This window comes from Sciurus vulgaris, assembly GCF_902686455.1.
Source record: "Sciurus vulgaris genome assembly, chromosome: 7".
Lineage (NCBI taxonomy): Eukaryota > Metazoa > Chordata > Mammalia > Rodentia > Sciuridae > Sciurus > Sciurus vulgaris.
This window is the reverse complement of record NC_136467.1, coordinates 156,542,361-156,559,999: the sequence shown is the minus strand read 5'-3', so window position 1 is coordinate 156,559,999 and position 17,639 is coordinate 156,542,361. Positions and strand designations below refer to the sequence as shown.

The window sequence follows — 17,639 nt, the reverse complement described above, 5'->3', positions numbered from 1 at the left end:
AAGTAAGACACCCAGATGCAGGGCCACCAGGAGACACAGAGGCCCTTTAGCACATCTGTGTCTCATGGGTTTGATGCTTAGTCAGTGAGTATGTGCAGTAAGCACAGCGGCATCACAGATGGTTCAGAGTGGCCCCAAGGAATCCCTCATAGTCAGAACTGTGCCCTCCACACCCACGTGTACTTGGATCCCATTTGAGAAAAGGGCAAAGCAATTTTTCCCTCAAATAAGAATCAGAATACATTGTATATCTTTAAAATTAGGAAAGATCAAAAGCACTGGCCAATGTAAACTCAGTAAGAAGTAATGTATTTAAAGAAGCCAGAGATTAGTTACAACAGTATTTTTTTCATTTATTCAAAAATGCATTACAAAGATTAGAAATGAGAATACATTGAAGGAAAAAATGAAGTTTTGATACACCTCCATTAGGATTCTTTTTCCCAATGACACAACTACACTTTAGATTGATTTTGTGATATGCAACTCATACTTAGACAAAATCCAATTAAACATTTTGGATTCCCTTCTAAAGCACTGTTAGTGTACATGCTTTGTTGGAGGCCGCGGGCCCTGCAGGGCCCGCAGTGGTGGCTGGCCTCGCCCTATGGCGCCAGAAGCCCAGCTACAAGTGCTTTCTATTGGCTGACTGATCTCCTCCGCGACCATGCTTAGCTCGTGATCAGTACATGTCCTCATTACCCACCATTAAGTCTCCACAAGCCAAACGCCTGACCCGTTAAGGTGATTGGCTGTTATATCCCATAAAGCTGCGTATTTTGCACGGCTCGGCGGTGGGAGCAAGCAAGGCAGAGCAGTAAGGCAAGGAGGGCAGGCAGCAGCTGCAGCGGACGAAAAAAAGAGGAGAGGCGCGGCCGCGGTGCGACGAGAGAGGAAGAAGAGAGAAGTGACAGCTGCACGAGAGAAAAGAAGGAGAGAGAGAGCTGCACGACAAGAGAAGAAAAAGAAGGACCCGGCGGCTGGTGGATGGAGGAGGAAGAACCAGGCACTCGGCTCAGAAGCTCTCCCATAAAATACAGACCTTAAAACTTCATTTGAGAGCCGAGTCTGCATTGTACTCGCTGGACGAGACACTTTTTAATTATAATGCACCTTACATCCTGGTACATATAAACCCAGTGTGAACCCACCCATTTTTTAACAAGTTCAATGATATTCAACTTGAAGGATGAAAATATATAATTATCCTTAACAACAATGATGGCCAGCTTATTGGAATATTTAAGTTTCTTTATAAAGTAAAACTGCAGTCTAAATATTTTTCATTCTGAGGTATCTTAATGTGAGCAAGTATATCTGTAGATCAGGCCCTAGAACTGAATTCTTTGGGTCAAGAGTTGAATACAGAAGTAATTTTGATATATTTCCAAATTGTTCTTCTGCACTTACCAGCAGATGTGGTGTGGTGTGGGAGCCATCTCACATGCATGAAAAACACATCAGCCACTTCCTGAAAGGTGACAGGAAGGAAATGGGAAGGGTGTCTGGGTCTTCCCAGCTCCCACAGACCTCTGTGACCCTCAGAACTGTCAGCAGCTGAGGTGTGAGAATGCACCTCTGTGGACTCATCTACTCTTCCTGGATTTGGCATCACATCCAGCATCACAATACTAACAGGATTTCAAACATGTGAAATAATCAATGAAAGGGGACAATTTCTCAATGTCTTTCTTTCTTACTGAACATGACAACATTCAACCAGATATTCATCTCTGTGAATGAGCACAAATGGGCTAGAATCACAAAATCAAGAGTGTGACATTCTTGAGCACTTAAAGATATGGAATCCTTCAATAAGGACAAAAATGAATGTAAAGAAATAAAAAAAATCTGTCCACTAGAAGAAGAGAAAACAGAGCATCAGAAGGAGAACACTTTGAGCAGCCTTCATCTCAGGAGGAGCTTGGAGGTCTGCAGGTAGAGGACATGCTGGTGGTGCTTGTGGAGGAGGAACACCATGTAGCCACTGGCCCGGCCCATGACACCCTGGAGCACAGCATCTCTGAAGAACATAAGAACAATAAAAATCCATCAAATTATCCAGTTGTCTGGTTGAAAATAACAATAGTAGTCCCTTTAATAAGTTCTTATGTGTTCATGTTGTTGCTATTTTTGATGTAAAATTGTACGTTCATGCTTATCAAGGAATTGAGAATCCAGAAGAAGAGCAACAAGGAAAGGATGTGCCATGTAGACCTGGGCAGCAGCCTCCACCTGGAGGCTCTGGGACTGTTGGTGACAGCCTGTACCACCGTAAGGAGACTGGTGGTGCTGATGGATAGGTTCCTGGCCCTCTCCAGGTAAACCACAACCTTACAGCCTACATCACCTAGAAGGCTTTGCAAACCAATCTGTATTTTCCTTGGTGTTCCTTTGGGAAAAAGCATTAGGATATTTGTAAAAGCCAAGTGGATGAGAATAAGGTGCATAGATTTTTCTTAATATCTCTAAACAAGTAAATATAGTTCCCAAGAACCAAGATGTTCTCAGCAATGTGAAGTCCTGTTAGGATCATGAAGGTTGTACCCTTGACCAGGTTCAGAACCATTTCTTACCTCATATGTAGAAACAGTTGATGCAGTACATATTATTTAGGCATAAAAATCAGAAATGATAATCTTTATCTTCAGAAAGCATTTCATACCACCCATTTTCTAGAGGGTAAGGATCAGGAGACACATAATGGTGATCATTTTATCCAAGGAACTGTACTATTCCTTTTCCTGTCAGTTGTTTTGATCAGCTTTTCCTCTGCTGTAACCAGAGGGTTGACAAGAACAGTGTTAGAGGAGGACAGGTGTGTTTGGGGGCTCATGGTGTCAGGCTGTCAGTCTGCAGATGGCCAACTCCACCCTCAGTTCCAAGGGGTGACAGAAGACCGTGGCAGATGAGTGTGGTGCAGGAAAGTAGCTGAGGACACTGCATAGGAAGCAAGAGCGAGAGAGAGCGAGAGAGCGAGAGAGCGAGAGCGAGAGCGAGAGAGAGAAAACTCCCCTCGACAAGGACAAGACAGCCCCCACCTCCACGGTCAGCCACAGCCTTGCCCACAGTTGCCACCCAGCGACTCCTGACCAGGAATTCAGGTCCTGACTGGATCGAGGCTTCTGCAGCCCAGCCACTTCAGCTCTGAACTTTCTTGCCTTACTCACATGTGAGCTATGGTGGGACACCTCACATCTAAACCATAACTGCATCCTTTGTGTGTTTTTTAACTAATAAACATTTTTTGAAAAAATGCCATCTTGAGGACTAGTGTTCAAAGTTCTAACTTTTGAACACAGTTTTTGTTCAAGGTTGATATAAGCACAACCAATCTGCTTTCAAATCCTGACACTACACCTGTGCTCCACCTAGGCATGGCTACCTGCAGCCCATAGCTGCCCAAACTTGGATTTATGCCCTGTTTCCTTTTTATTTTGTCTGTTCTCATTGTCCAGGTCCAAAGTCCTGGGCCTGTGCTCATCCTCCCAGCTCACAGCACAGCCTCATGCACACTCCTAGGAAATCCACTGCATCAGGGTCTTTAATGTCTGCAACCATCGCCCCATTCAGAGTGCCTCCTGTTCTGCTCAGTTCTCCTTTCTGTTCCATGTTTTGGTGAGCATGAGGCTTTCCAGGTGTGCCTCTTGCATGTCCTTGATGCCTGAACGTGAATGTTTCTAAACTCTAAGCCCCAACTGACTCTGTGGTGTCCCTGCTCACAAATCTGCAGTGGTCTTTGTGGTCCTCAGTGTCCATTCCACAGGCCCAGCTTGTCCAGATAGAACACTGATGTAGCTCTGCCTCAGACAAGGACATCCAGCATCAAGCGTCTTGTCTGAAAGAATCAGATCAGCAGCAGGTACAGCCAGGCAGGTGCCCCAAAGGAGCCAGTGTGACCCAAGGAAGGTCTTTGTGAATCTGAGTTCCCATTGAGTGACCTCAAGAGATACTGAGGGAGCCAGCATCAGTTCTAGATGTGTGGACACTTATCAAACTGGATTAGGAGAGAGGGAATAACAGGTGTTGAGAGATGTGGTGGGTGAGGCTTCCTGTAATGGCCACACTTAGCACAGCAGTTTGGGGGATCACTGTGCTGAACAGAACTCACTCACAGAGTCACAGTGGTGCTTTACCACTGCTTCAGGACCTCAGGGGAAACGGACTTCTGTCAGATCTTATTCTGCTCTGCCTCTGTGGTTCCCTGCAACCTGGTTAACAAGGGACTGCTTTGGTCTTTATCAGTCCATGTTGATTTCAACTGTGGATAGAATGTTGCTCCTTCCACAGATGTTCTCAGTCCCATTTCTCACCTAGCAATTTCTTTCAAACTGTGGTCAACTTCTCCAGAAAAAATGAAACAAAGATGTTTGCTTCAACACAAGAAAGTTGCCTATGTTGCTTATATTAGTAAAACCTTTCTGTAAGGCTTCCCCCTCTTCTTCCTACAAAATCTTAGAGGGTTGCTTTAGATCCCTTATCATAAAGGTCTCTGTAAACATAAAATGCACAAAATCCCAATGACATACCTCATAGAAAGAAAAAGCAATTATGAAATTCACTTGAAAGAATAAGAGACTCAGAATGGCCAAACCAAAACTTAGCAAGAAGAGTGAAGCAGGAGGCATTAAAGAACCAAAACTTAAATTATACAATAGAGCCAGAGTAACAAAAGCAACATGGTATTGGCACCAAAATAGACAGCTAGATCAATGGTACATCATAGAAGACACAGAGACAAATCCTACTAAATATAGTTATCTCATTCTAGACAAAGGTGCCAAAAGCATTCACTGGAGAAAATATAGCTTATTCAACAAATGGTGTGGGAAAACTGGAAATCTATATGCAGCAAAATGACTTGAAATTCTGATTTCTCACCCTGAACAAAACTCAAATTAAAATGGATCAAAAACCTAGGAATTAGACCAGAGATCCTGCATCTAACAGAAGAAAAGGTATATGCAAATCTTCATCATGTCAGCTTCTGACTTTCTTAAACTGACACCCCAAGGGCAAGAAATAAAAGCAAGAATCAATAAATGAGATGAATTTAAACTAAACAGCTTTTTTTTCTCAGCTAAGGAATTAATCAATATTATAAAGAGAGAGTCTAAAGAGTGGGAGAAAATTTCTACAACAACCACTTCACATAGGGCACTAATCTCCAAAATTTATAAATAACACAAATAACACCAAAAAACAAATAACCCAATTAATAAGTGTGTAAGAATCTGAGTACACACTTCACAGAATATACATAATCAATCAACATACAGATTAAAAAATGTTCACATCTCTAGTAATTAAAGAAATGCAAAGTAAAAATATCCTAAGATTTCATTTCACTCCAATCAGAATGGCAATTTTCAAGAATACAAGCAATAAGAAGTGTTGGCGAGGATGTGGGGAAAAAGGTACACTCATACATTGCTGGTGAGACTACAAATTGGTGCAGTCATTCTGGAAAGCAATATGGAGATTCCTCAGAAAACTTGGATTAAAACCACCATTTGATTCAGCTATCCCACTCCTTGGTTTATACCCAAAGGACTAAAAATCAACATACTACAGAGATACAGCTACATCAATGGTTATAGCAGCTCAGTTCACCATATCTAGATTGTGGAACCAACCTAGATGTCCTTCAATAGATGAATGGATAAACTGTGGTGTATATACACAATGGAATTTTATTCAGCCATAAAGAAGAAGAAAATTATGGCATTTGCAGATAAATTGATGGAGTTGGAGAATGCCATGCTAAATGAAATAAGTCAATCCCCAAATCTAAAGGCTGAATGTTTTCTCTAATAAGTGGATGATGATACATAATGGGACCAGGGGCGGGAAGAATGGAGAAATGATGGATTGTGTAGTGGGAAATGAGGGGTGAGGTATGTACATGTATGATTACACCAATGGTGTGATTCTACATCATATACAACCAGAGAAATGAAAAGTTGTACCCCATTTGTGTACAATGAATCAAAACAGTTCGCTGTCATGTCTAACTAAATAGAACAAGGAATTTAAAAATTGCAAGAAAAAATAAAGAAGAAAGTTAGGAGTTGCATGTTGCCATTCATATGTGGAAACAGGAGGAAAATTAGGAGGAATAGTTTGGGTGGATCCCACAAAAATAGAAAGTGTGTCCTTGAGCCAAGTAGTGGGGGGGGGGGGGGTGAGATGGATGAGACAAGGAGAAACTTTGGCATGAACTTGGGGTAATTATGCTATGTGCTTGTGTCAACACCAGAGTGGATTTCATGTTTGTGTGTACTTATGAATCATGAATTAATAAAACATTCAATAAACAGAAGGAAGGTGGGAAAAGGAGAGGAAAGGAAACAGGGGGAAGAAGAAAAGGATTGAAAGAGGAAACAGTGGGTATGCAGGGAGCACAAGACACTCCACGCATGTGTGGTCATGTCAGATGAGCCCCCTGGTAGTGGAAATAAAATGTACTAATAAAATTGTTTAAAAACCCGAACCTCCTCTGCTAATCAGAAAACACATTTAGATGATTCATCTGCACCCCAGGATGATCCCAATATCAATTAGATGTCCTACCTCCTGGAGGACTGTTCTCATGCCTGTTGCAATGGAAGGTAAATAAATATGGGCACAGGGTTGAGATGAGAGGGGAGAGCAGCAGCATTTCTTCAGAGGAGAGAGCAGCCTGGGCTTCCCTGGGAGTCACACTCATGGACACTGGACTTCCTTCTGTGTCTGGGCTTTCTTGTGTCCTGTGTGACACATCAGCTAGAGATACATGCCACACACATTACAGAATTAAAACCTTGTCCTACAGATGGAAGACTCACCTGAGTTACATTGCCTTAGGAAATGGGAAACTCAGTTGCATAGGTTGGGTAGTCACTCATGATGCTTGTAAGCTTAAAAAACTGAAAAATAACCATGAACAGCATCCCTTGGTATACTAGGAGCACAAACTCTGTGACGTTCTCTAGAGAATTTGTTCATAATCCTGGAATTTTTGCATGAACTTGAGATGTATATGAATATTTATAAGAGGCATAGCATGATCTCAATGGATTGAAAAGGCAGGATTATTTTCCTGAAGGCTGTTCTAAGAGAAATATTCATAGCACTGAAATAAAAAATTAAAGGTTAAATAGATTCTCTGATATGTGGAAACTAGTCCATAATGAGGAGGGAGGGAGGGAAGGAGGGAAAGACAGAGAGAAAGAAACAGTGAGAGGAAGGAAGAAGGGAGGGAGGGAGGGAGGGAGGGATGGAGGGATGGAAGGAAGGGAGGGAGGGAGGGAGGGAGGGAGGGAGGGAGGGAGGGGAAGGAAAGGAAAAGAAAGAGAAGCTGTCAATTAAAATAGAGGGAAAATCTGTGGCCTGGATGAAGGGAATTGAGGGGAAGGGAGGATAAAACGGATCAGGGAAGAATAGAGAAATGGTTTTGTCCTAACTTTATGCTATGTAAAAACACCACAGTGAATCTCACCGTGTGTATCCAGAAGACACTCACTGTGGAAATGATTTCATTTATTGCAGTGCTTTGCAGAATAATATTCATTCCTATCTTTTTCACTGATCGTGAGGTGATGATCCATACTAGAGGGATAAATGGTGACATGATCACAGTGCCCATAACATGATTCCAACAGATTTGTTACCCCATACATTCCCAATCTTCCCCTTTCTCCTCCCCCTGTTCATCTGGCTCTACTCATTTGATCTCCTATTATTTTTACATCAAAATCATACATAAATGTTTATATATACATAGGGACACAAATGGTTCATTATGATATTTTCATAATGGACATGTATATTTGGTTGATTTTTTTCCTCTCTCAATTCCATTCCTCTATTCTATTGGTTATCCTCCTGTTATCATAAGAACCCGTTTATATTCCTTTTCTGCTCTCTCTCTTTCTCTCTCTCTCTCTGTCTCTCTCTGTATCTTCCACACATGAGAGAAAACATTTGCTCCTTGAATTTCTGAGTCTGGCTCATGTCACCAGGCATGATGTTTTCAGTTCCATTCTTGCACCCACAATTGACACCATTTCAGTTTTGATGGCAGAGCCATGCTCATGTGGGTATATACACCACATTTTCTTGATCCTATCTTGTGTTGGTGAGCACCTAAATGGTTCCATAATTTGGATTTTATGAATTGCACTTCTAAAAACACTGATTTGCCTGTATCTCTATATTAAGGAAATTTTAGTCTTTTTAGCATGAAGGGTGCTGTACTTTATCAAATGTTTTTTATATATCTGTTGAAATAATCATGTGATTCCAAACTTAAAGCCTGTTGATGTGGTGAATAACATTTACTGATTTCTGGATGTTCAACCAAACTTGCATCCCTGGGATGAAACCCACTCAATCATGGTGTTCTATCTTTTTAATGTTTTTGTATATGACTTGTTAAAATTTTGTTAGGAAATTTTGTGTGTATGTTCATTAGGAATATTGGTCTGAAATTTTCTTTCCTCTATGTGTCTTAGTCTGGTTTGGGTATCAGGTTGATATTAACTTCATAGAATGAGTTTGGAAGGGTTCCCTCCTCTTCTATTTCATGAAATACTTTGAGGAGTATTGGAATGAGTTCTTCTTTGAAGATCTTGTAGTACTGGGCTGAGAATCCATCTGGTCCTGAAATCTTTGTTGACAGACTTTTGATGACTTCTATTTCATTGTTTGAAATTGATCTATTTAAATTATGTACATCCTTCAGATTCAGTTTTGGTGAATCTTATGTCGCTAGAAATCTTCCAATGTCTTCAAGATTTTCTATTTTGTTGGAGTAGAGATTTTAAAAATAGTTTCTAATTATGTTTTGTATTTCAAGAGTGTCTGTCACTCTTCTTCATTGTGAGTGATTGCCCAGCATCAATCACCTCTGGGTAGTGCCTATATTACAAACAATTTTGCAAGAATGTATTATTCTATGAACACTAAACTATTGTAGCGTTTCTATGTCAAATCTTAAAAAATGCCACATCAAGGGGATCCAAGATGGCAGACTAGAGGGTGACTGCATCTCCTGTCGCTCCAGAACCCAGGATTCAAGAAGGGGAGGCAATGAGAGACTCAGACTAACACAGAGCCGCAGGGTGAGTCTCTCCCATCAGGTGAAGCTCGGCCAGGGTGGCAGGCCCAGACAGGGGCAGCTTCTCGGAGCAGGGCAGGGCAACTAGAGTCTTCCCCAAGCAGCCCTGCTCCCTCCAGTGGCAGGTTCCTTCCACAGCCAGCTTCTTGGAGCAGGCCGCCCAGTGAGAGCCTTTCCGCACAGAGACGGCTCCAAGCCCAGGACCCAGACTATGAGTCCCTGTAATAACCAATATCAGTTTGCGTGCATCCTATACACAGTGGCACCAACTAAACATTCCCATTACAACAGAGAATAAAAGCAGCATAGGAAGAAGGGCCATTCTCAAAGCAAGACCAAAACTGAAAAGGAAAAACGTCAAGTCCTTTATCCCCATGTCACTCATGCAGAGCACCTGGTGCTGAGAACACTTATGGTTCCAACAAGCAAAAGTGTCATAAAGTAAATGTTGGTTGGAAGTAAACTTCTCTTTTCACAGTTTCAGATGCTGACCAAGCAGGGCACAATGTTCTGGACAGTCATAATGTTGAGTATATTTGCATGGAGACTATTATGCACTTTGAGATCTTATGATGGTTTCTCACATTAAGGTGCTGATTTTTCATCCTTCCTCCTGTCAGTTATGTGACCACTGCTTGTGATTACTATCTGTGGATTTGCATGTGATCCAGTGGACAAGATCAAGGTGTCACCTTCTACTTTAATTCATTTCAGGTGACATTAGGCTTATTCAGGCAGGTGTGACAATGTACCTTTAATCTATTTAAAATAAAGAAGTACATGCCAGCATCTCATAAATTAATAGGTGCTATAACTAGTGATATGACTTACGTTGGTTACTTTGACAACTTTCTGTATAAGAGGTTATTTTTATTTAATTGACACTAATTTACATGTATTTATGGAGTACAATGAGATGGTTCTGTACACATATGCATTTAATAATATTCAAATTGGTGCAAACACACACATCCATATACACACACACACACACAAACACACCCTCAAATATATCTTTGTTATACCAAAACAAGGAAATTCTCTTCCTTCAGTTTTCTGACTTTTTCCATTATCAGTTGATGCTGCTGAATCCCAGCCCACCAGAACTCCTTGATACTGTATGCTGAACCTGTACACTTTGTCCACGTTCCCCAGTCCTCACCTCCCCCAGCCCTCTGGTGCTCACCATCTGCTCTCCACTTCTGTGAGATCAGAGTTTCCTATTCCAACGGCAAGGGAGATCTTGTGCTGCTTGTCTCTGTGCTGTTTTAGCTGTAGTGAACACAGGATTGCAGGTGTCTCCTAGACATGCTGACTTCATGCCCTTCAGATCTAAACCATGGTGGGGTCCCTGCATAATTTGATAGTCGTGTTGTTAATGTGTTTTGGATTCTCACACAGTTCTCATGATGTCTCTACTTATTTGCCTTCCCAGCTAGAGTGCAAAGTTTCCTTTCTGCCACATCCCTACCAGAACGTCTTTTCTCTTTTTGACAGTGGTCATTCTAGTGATAGTGAGGCTTGGTTTGCATTGCCCTGATAATTACTGAGTTTGACTCTTTTAAGTTGTCTTCTGGGAAATGCGTCTCTAGGCTTTTTGCCCTTTTGAAATCAGGGCCTTTTGATTTTGTTCTGGAATTTTTTTCTGTGTTTTCTTATTGATTTTTGTTTTGCATGTTTGTTTGCATTTCTTGGGATCCAACCCAAAACACTGCCTGTACTGACAGACAGTCTACCACTAATCTACACCAACAGCTCCTGCTATTGAGGGTTTAAGTTTCTTTTATATATTCTGAAACTAATCCCCCATGAGATATATTTGCAAATATGTTCAACTACAAGGTGGTTAGTCTCTTCACTCTTGTTTATTCTTTTATTTTCTTGCGTAGAGTATTTGTAATTCCATAGACTCCCCTTTGTCCCCTTTTCTTGTTTCCTGTCATTTTGGTGACTTGTCCATAAAACCTTATGTATTATGATGTCCTAAGTTTTTCTCTTTATTTTCTTCTACTACTTTGTTTAATTCAGGTCTAACTTTTAACTATTTAATCCACTCAATACATATTATAGTTGACAAGACACAAGAATCAAGTTACATTCTCTTGCATGTGCATACGCATTTTCTGGGTACCACTTACTTCACTAAGAAACTTACTTACTTCATTATTTCTCTAATAAACCGTCAGAGCATCTTTGTTGAAATTCACTTAGCTGTAGATGCATGAGCTACTTCTTGGTTCCTATTCTTTTTCATTAGTGTACCTCTCTGCTTTTATGACAATATAATGCTGCTTGAATTCCTATAACTTTGTAGTATATTTTGAGTTCTTAAGTAGTGCAATGCCTCATATTTCATTCCTTGTGCTTACAGTGGATTGGACTATGCTTTTCATTCTCTGAGGAATATCTGTACACTTCTCATAATGGAAAAGGAACATTTGTCTCAACAATAGTGCACATATATATCCAGAGTTACTTTTCCAAATCCAAAAATATTTTAAGCAGGTTCTTGAAAACATTACTTAATTCTTCTTTCCTAGTTGAGAACTAACCAAGCTCAGCAGTTAGTGAGACTAAAGAAGGAGGTTTGTGAGCACAAAGCCAGACTCAACAAAAGCAAGAGGCTTAACAATTCATTGAAACCCTGTCTCTCAATAAAATACAAAAATATAGAGCTGGGGATGTGGCCCAGTGGTTGAGGGTCCATGAGTTCAATTTTGGGTGACCCACACACACACACACCAAAGAATAGAGGAACCAATCTATCAGGTGAGAGGTTGTCTTCTGAATTTGATTTTCAGTGAACTGACGGTTAGGGATGGTGAGCTCCTGCTCACATACTTTGTGTACATTTGCATGTCTTCTTTGGGAAAATGGTTTTCAATTCCCTTGCCCATTTATAACCTGCCTAGTCTTGGATTTTTTGTTATGCCCCTATGTGAGTGATTCTCATAATTTAGAAGGTAAAACCATACTATTTACATACTAGTTACAGATATTTCAAATGTGGGTCTCATCACCATTGCTGACTTTTAAGTGTGTTTAGTGTCTTCTTTGGGTACAGAATATATTTAGTTTGGCATAGTGCCATTGGATAATTTCTTCTCTTTTTTCTTCTTTGAATTTAATATCCAAAAACTCACTGGGAACAACAAAGTCAAGACTTGTTTCCCTATATTGCCTTTGAGGCATTTGAAAATTTCAGTTTTGTGTCTGAGTTGTTGCTCAAATTTGAGTACAATTTGTGTGTAGAACTGTATTTCATGTCGAATATTTTAAAATATCATTGATTCTTTTGTTCTGGAGAAATTGACCACATTTGACATAAGTTTTTAGGTGATATTTGAGATTGAAAATATAAGAGGAATAGAGAGCAATCTGTCCAGTATTGTATGGAAATGAGCTGTGAATTGTAAATATCACAGCAGTCCAGTTGTTGAGTAGGTGGGAAAAAAGACAGCTGGAGCAGCTGCAGAGTTGACTGAAGTCACTGTCTCCCCAAGGCTCAGCAAGGCTGTAAAACACCCTCATCACCCTACTGAGTGCCTTGCTCATGCAAATGGCTCCCAACCTACTTTTCTACAAGGAGGTTTTACTGGGGCATCCTAATTCATACACTGCCTTCCTCTGGGCACAACCCAGAGCAGGATGTCATTCCTCCTGCCCTGCCGCTTTGAGAGCAGCACCCCATGCAGAACTGGCCAGGCTTCCTTAGAGACCCTGAGGTCGTCAGTGGGAGCTCAGTCCTCTGCTGAAGACCCTGGCAGAGCAGCATTCCATGGCTCTCTGGGCACCCTCCCTGCCTACGTGCTCTCCATATCTGATTTTCTCAGGGAAAAGACTGGATTCTGCCTGCCTTTGACTGACTTGGCTTTTCCTGTTGGATTCCATCTGTAAAGGCTGAGTTAAATGTCACCCTGAGAACTACAGGGACTGAGTATTAGTAAGCAGTGAAGCCAGAGTCACGCTGGTGTGTAGGAGAACACAGAAGGGAAGCTCTTTTCATGATAGATGCAAAACTCTGAAATCAAAGAGAAAGCTACATTGTGGAAATCTCCAACACAACTTAGCTAGTTGTTCACTTTGTCCCCAGACACTGTTCTATTAAAGCAATTAACTCTGATTACAACTCAGAAAACTTCTGAGCCCAAGAAATACAATCACCATGGAAGGAGGGAAAGTCCTCCTTCAGGGACTGAGGTTCTGCAGGGCTTTGCTTCTCCCTGACAGGTGTCAAGTGTAACAACTGGATCCTGGTGGTGGTTCATGGAAGGCAAGGGCTCGACATAGCCAGAGGGTACAAATAGGACCTGGGAAGCTGCCCCTTGTCAGAAGGACCAGCGCAGAGCCTGTCTGCAGCACAACAAGGTGAGTGGGCCGACCTCCTTTGTCCGCTGCAAGGTGCCCTGTGAGATTTCCTCAGAGTGTGAGTTTTGCTTTGTCTCCTTGGCTACATGAGAGGGTCTGTGACAGTCAGGACACTGGCTCATCTGGTCTGTGAACATGTGCACCCGGGTACAGAGATGAAGGCAGTGCCACAGGTGCTCTGCCAGGCTGGCATCTGGTTCCCCTGTGTGGGACCGAGTCCCTCAGAGAGCTCTGGGGTCGAGGCCTAGGTGAGCTCCCTGCCTCTCTCAGCACCTGAGCATCACAGAAGCTCTTTGGCTCTTAAACTTTACTGAAGCTGTGTTCTTACTGCATCATGCTGCCACCATGAGTCAGCCTGCATGAGCTCCTTCACCTCTTTCTGGGTTTCACACAGGGACACCTTTGTCCTCACCATCGAGTCTCCTCCTCAGTGCGCAGGTGAGCCTGCTCTGCAGGTGCTGCCTGGAGGGCTCTCCTGCACCCCCGTGGGCTCTGCTGTTCTGACACAGCACATCACAGGTGTGAGTGGAGCCCATGCTCCACCTGCCAGTTTGATGGGGCACCACTTGAAACAGGTACGTCTAAAACTAGAGGTGTTCTTCAGGAAATTCCTCATATTGATGTCAATTATGATTTAGTTCAATCCGACTGATTCACTGTCAACCAACTTAGTCTTACAGAACATCAGCACTAATCTCATTTTTAGTAGAGAAAACTGGGGCTGAGATGGCACAGCTATCTGAGTCATCAGGTTAGACCCAGACGGGGCATCATGCATCATCTGAAGGCAGAACATGGCCTTGTGAACAGTTTCCAAAAGTCATTTGGAATTCCAGAGAGGCACCCCAGCCACCCAGTGGTGTTCACATTAGTCAGTCCAAAAGAAAAGACAGTGACTTAGAAGGTGTCTCAAAGCTCCCTCACATCCATGGCAGAGCTTTGGAGAGTGGCAAGGTGAAGAGACGACCAGGAAAATGGGAAGGAGGCCCTAAATCTGGGTGACCACAACGTGGAAGTGCTTTATAAAGTCAGTGGGCATCCAGGAATCCATGTTGACATTCCAACCCAGGTTATTCTCAATTCTTACTCCAAAGCCACTCTTTAGTCCATCATGGTCTTGTTTATTTACTTTGCTGAATGCACGGTGCAGATCTCAGCCTCCTAGCTTGTCAAGGGAGTACACAGGGCTGTAAGGCTGAGGCTGGTATCCATAGGCTCCCTGGAACTGAACCTATGCTTGAGCCAAGGTTCATGCAGATGGAGCTGCTGGAGACCATCAAGACAGGCACACATGTAAGGCAGCCCTGGAAGATGGCAGCAGGTGTGGGGAGGAGCCCTGAGGAAAGGCATCCCAAGTACACAGAACATGTGAATCTCTGGGGATCACTCAAACACCTGGATTCTTCTCTTCTGGGACATTTATGCGTGGTCTGAGCTGAGTACCAAGTGAGAGGTGAGAGTGGAGAGGTTCATTTGGAAGAGTGGAATCCTATCAATCTGAAGGTAGAACTGACCTCCAGAGGCTGAGTAGGATAGGGAAGGGAGAGAGGGAGGATTGACAGCAGGTCCCTGGAACAGCTGGAGGGAAGGACTGAGTTCCCTGCTCTACAGCATAGCGGGGAGGCCGTGGTCCCTGGTGACCTGCCATATATTCTTTGAAGGACCAAAGAGAGAAGTGTGAGGTCTCTAATCAGAAAGAGATGAGGAGAGGGGAATGGCAGCTACCCTATCTTGACCAGTACACAGGTACACACCTGCTGGGATTTCCCTGCAGCCCACGAGTAAGTGCAACCGCTACATGTTTATCAACAGGTTTTAAAGAACTCTTATAACTCACTGAAAAATAGAGGGAAAGAAAAAGAAAGAAAGAAAGAAAGAAAGAAAGAAAGAAAGAAAGAAAGAAAGAAAGAAAGAAAGAAAGAAAAAAAGAAAAAGAAAGAAAGAAAGATAGGAAGGAAGGAAGGAAGGAAGGAAGGAAGAAAGAAATGGAAAAGGAGAAAAGAAGGAAGTAAATGTAAGAGGGAGGGAGGAGATCTACCAACATGGAGTGATAACGTCAAAGCAGCCCTGCTCATCGCAGATGGAGAGGACAGATGTGGGTGAATCTGGCTGCTAGGACGACTGCAGACAGGGCTCTGCAGAAGCTCTGTGGCCACCATGACCCCCTCTGAGTGAAGACACCTCCCCCCGTGTCCCCAGCCCCTTGCTATAGCAGTCTCCACTGGGGATTCCTACTCCATAAGCCACTCCCATCTCTACAGCGCATGACCACAACGCCTAGTGATTTGTCTTCTCCTAATGCCCCTTGTTAAATATCAACACGCCAGACCTGTTCCAGGCCTCCCTGAGAGACCCTGTGTTCACTGAGTGGGGACTCGGACCTGTCCTGGGGTCACTGCTAGGGGACTCCTGCCTGCAGTCCATATTCTGATTCATGCTGCAGGTGTCTTTGTGGAGGCCTTTGTCTGATATGCCTTTGACAGCTGAGGTGCTTATTTGTATAAGCATGTGCTTATTTGATATTAATGTCAGGAAATTCTCCTGAATATTCGTAAGGAGTGAAATCACTAGTTTGAGCTTTAAAAGACAATCCTCAGATGTTTAGGTACATGGATTAGAGATACAAACTGGACATGGGAGGTGACTCTGGAGTAGTTATTAATCAAAATTAGGCAAATATAGTGAACCAAAGAAGAGGTATTATAGGAGAAACAAATATTGCTAAATATGAGAGGTGTTGAGTTGGAACCACAAGATATTGAGTGTTTGTTGAATTTTGCAGAGGGAGAGAGTTAAGGATTAGTGGCTTTTGGAATTGACTAATAGGAATATGGTAGATGAAGTAGAAAACAGGGGAGTTTTCATGCTGGGGACTTTCAGTTGAATTCAACATGATCTGGGATTTATACTACATGAGATATTTAAGAGTTTGAACAAGCAGTTCCATTTTGCTGATGTGGAAATCAAATATAGAAAGTCTGCTTTGCAACTTCACATATTTGTTTCTTCAACAAATGCCACTTTATGGTATAGAATGTCTGGCAAAGACTGCCATGTTGAAGTGAAGAGATTTCTTAGACAAAGGTCTCACCCACTGTATGTACCATGACTGTCTTTCATACAGCAGGAATGTGCTTGACCTGACTGTACTTACAGGTTTCTATCAGTGTGCTGATGTTTTACTCAGGAAGGATTTCAAAGATCTAAAATGTTTCTGCCCATAAAATTACAAATGGTTTTAAACACGACCAAGCTAGCAGTGTTCCTCTTTCAAACTGGATTTGTCACTGTGGGAAGTATTTCCATCTTTGTGAATTACATGTTTATTTTCTTAGTGGGTTCTGAGAAGAAATCAGTTCACCTTATTCTCATGCACTTCTCTTTGAATGCCAAAGAGCACAGCAGCCTTTGGTTTGAGAAACTTCCAACATGATATAGGCTGTAAAACTGTTGGTTACCAGCAGAGGATTGCCGGCCACCAGTCTCCTCACAGTGGTCCAGGCCGTCACCTCAGTCCCAGAGCCTCCAGGTGGAGAAGGCTACGGCTCAGGTCTGCCTGGCACATTTTTCCCTTTTTGCTCTTCTTCTGGATTCTCAATTCCTTCATAAGCACGAACTTACCATTTTACATCAAAAATATCATCAGCATGAACACATCGGAAACTAGCAAAAGTGACAACTACTGTTATTTTCTGCCTGAAATCTGGATAATTGGATGGAATTTTATTGCTCTCATGGTCCTTCGAGATGCTGTGCTCCAGGGTGTCATGGGCTGGGCCAGTGGCCACATGGTCTTCCTCCTCCACAGGCACCACCAGCATGTCCTCTACCTGAGACCTCCAAGCTCCTCTACAGAACTCCCCCTGAGATGAAGGTGCTCAAAGTGCTCTCCTTCTGATGCTGTTTTCTCTTCTTCTATTGGACAGATCGTTTTGTCTTTTATTCTATTGTTTCCCTAAATAATGATTCAGTAACAGTAACTGTTCAAGATTTTCTCTCCCTTGGCCTTGCGATCCTCAGCCCGTTTGTGCTGAATCACAGACGTGGATGTCTACTTGAATGGTGCTCAGTAAGGTATGGGAAAATGTCTTTTATCTCTCTAGTAAGAAAATTGGAAGATTTTAAGTTTTGCTAAGCTTTGTATTTAAAAAACTCAAGCAAGACTAGATTA

The 17,639-nt window shown here is 42.4% G+C and overlaps 1 protein-coding gene and 1 pseudogene across 2 annotated transcripts in view; one reads left to right on the top strand and one right to left on the bottom strand.

Moving 5' to 3' along the window:
* The window catches only part of LOC306667001 (putative vomeronasal receptor-like protein 4), a gene marked incomplete at its 5' end in the record, with an annotated part of 178,812 nt that overhangs the window by 102,342 nt on the left and 58,831 nt on the right, over window positions 1-17,639 (top strand). The window lies entirely within an intron of this gene.
* Window positions 1,859-2,408, bottom strand: LOC306667005 (vomeronasal type-1 receptor 3-like; annotated as a pseudogene). Its single transcript has one exon. The product of its transcript is annotated as a vomeronasal type-1 receptor 3-like (transcript).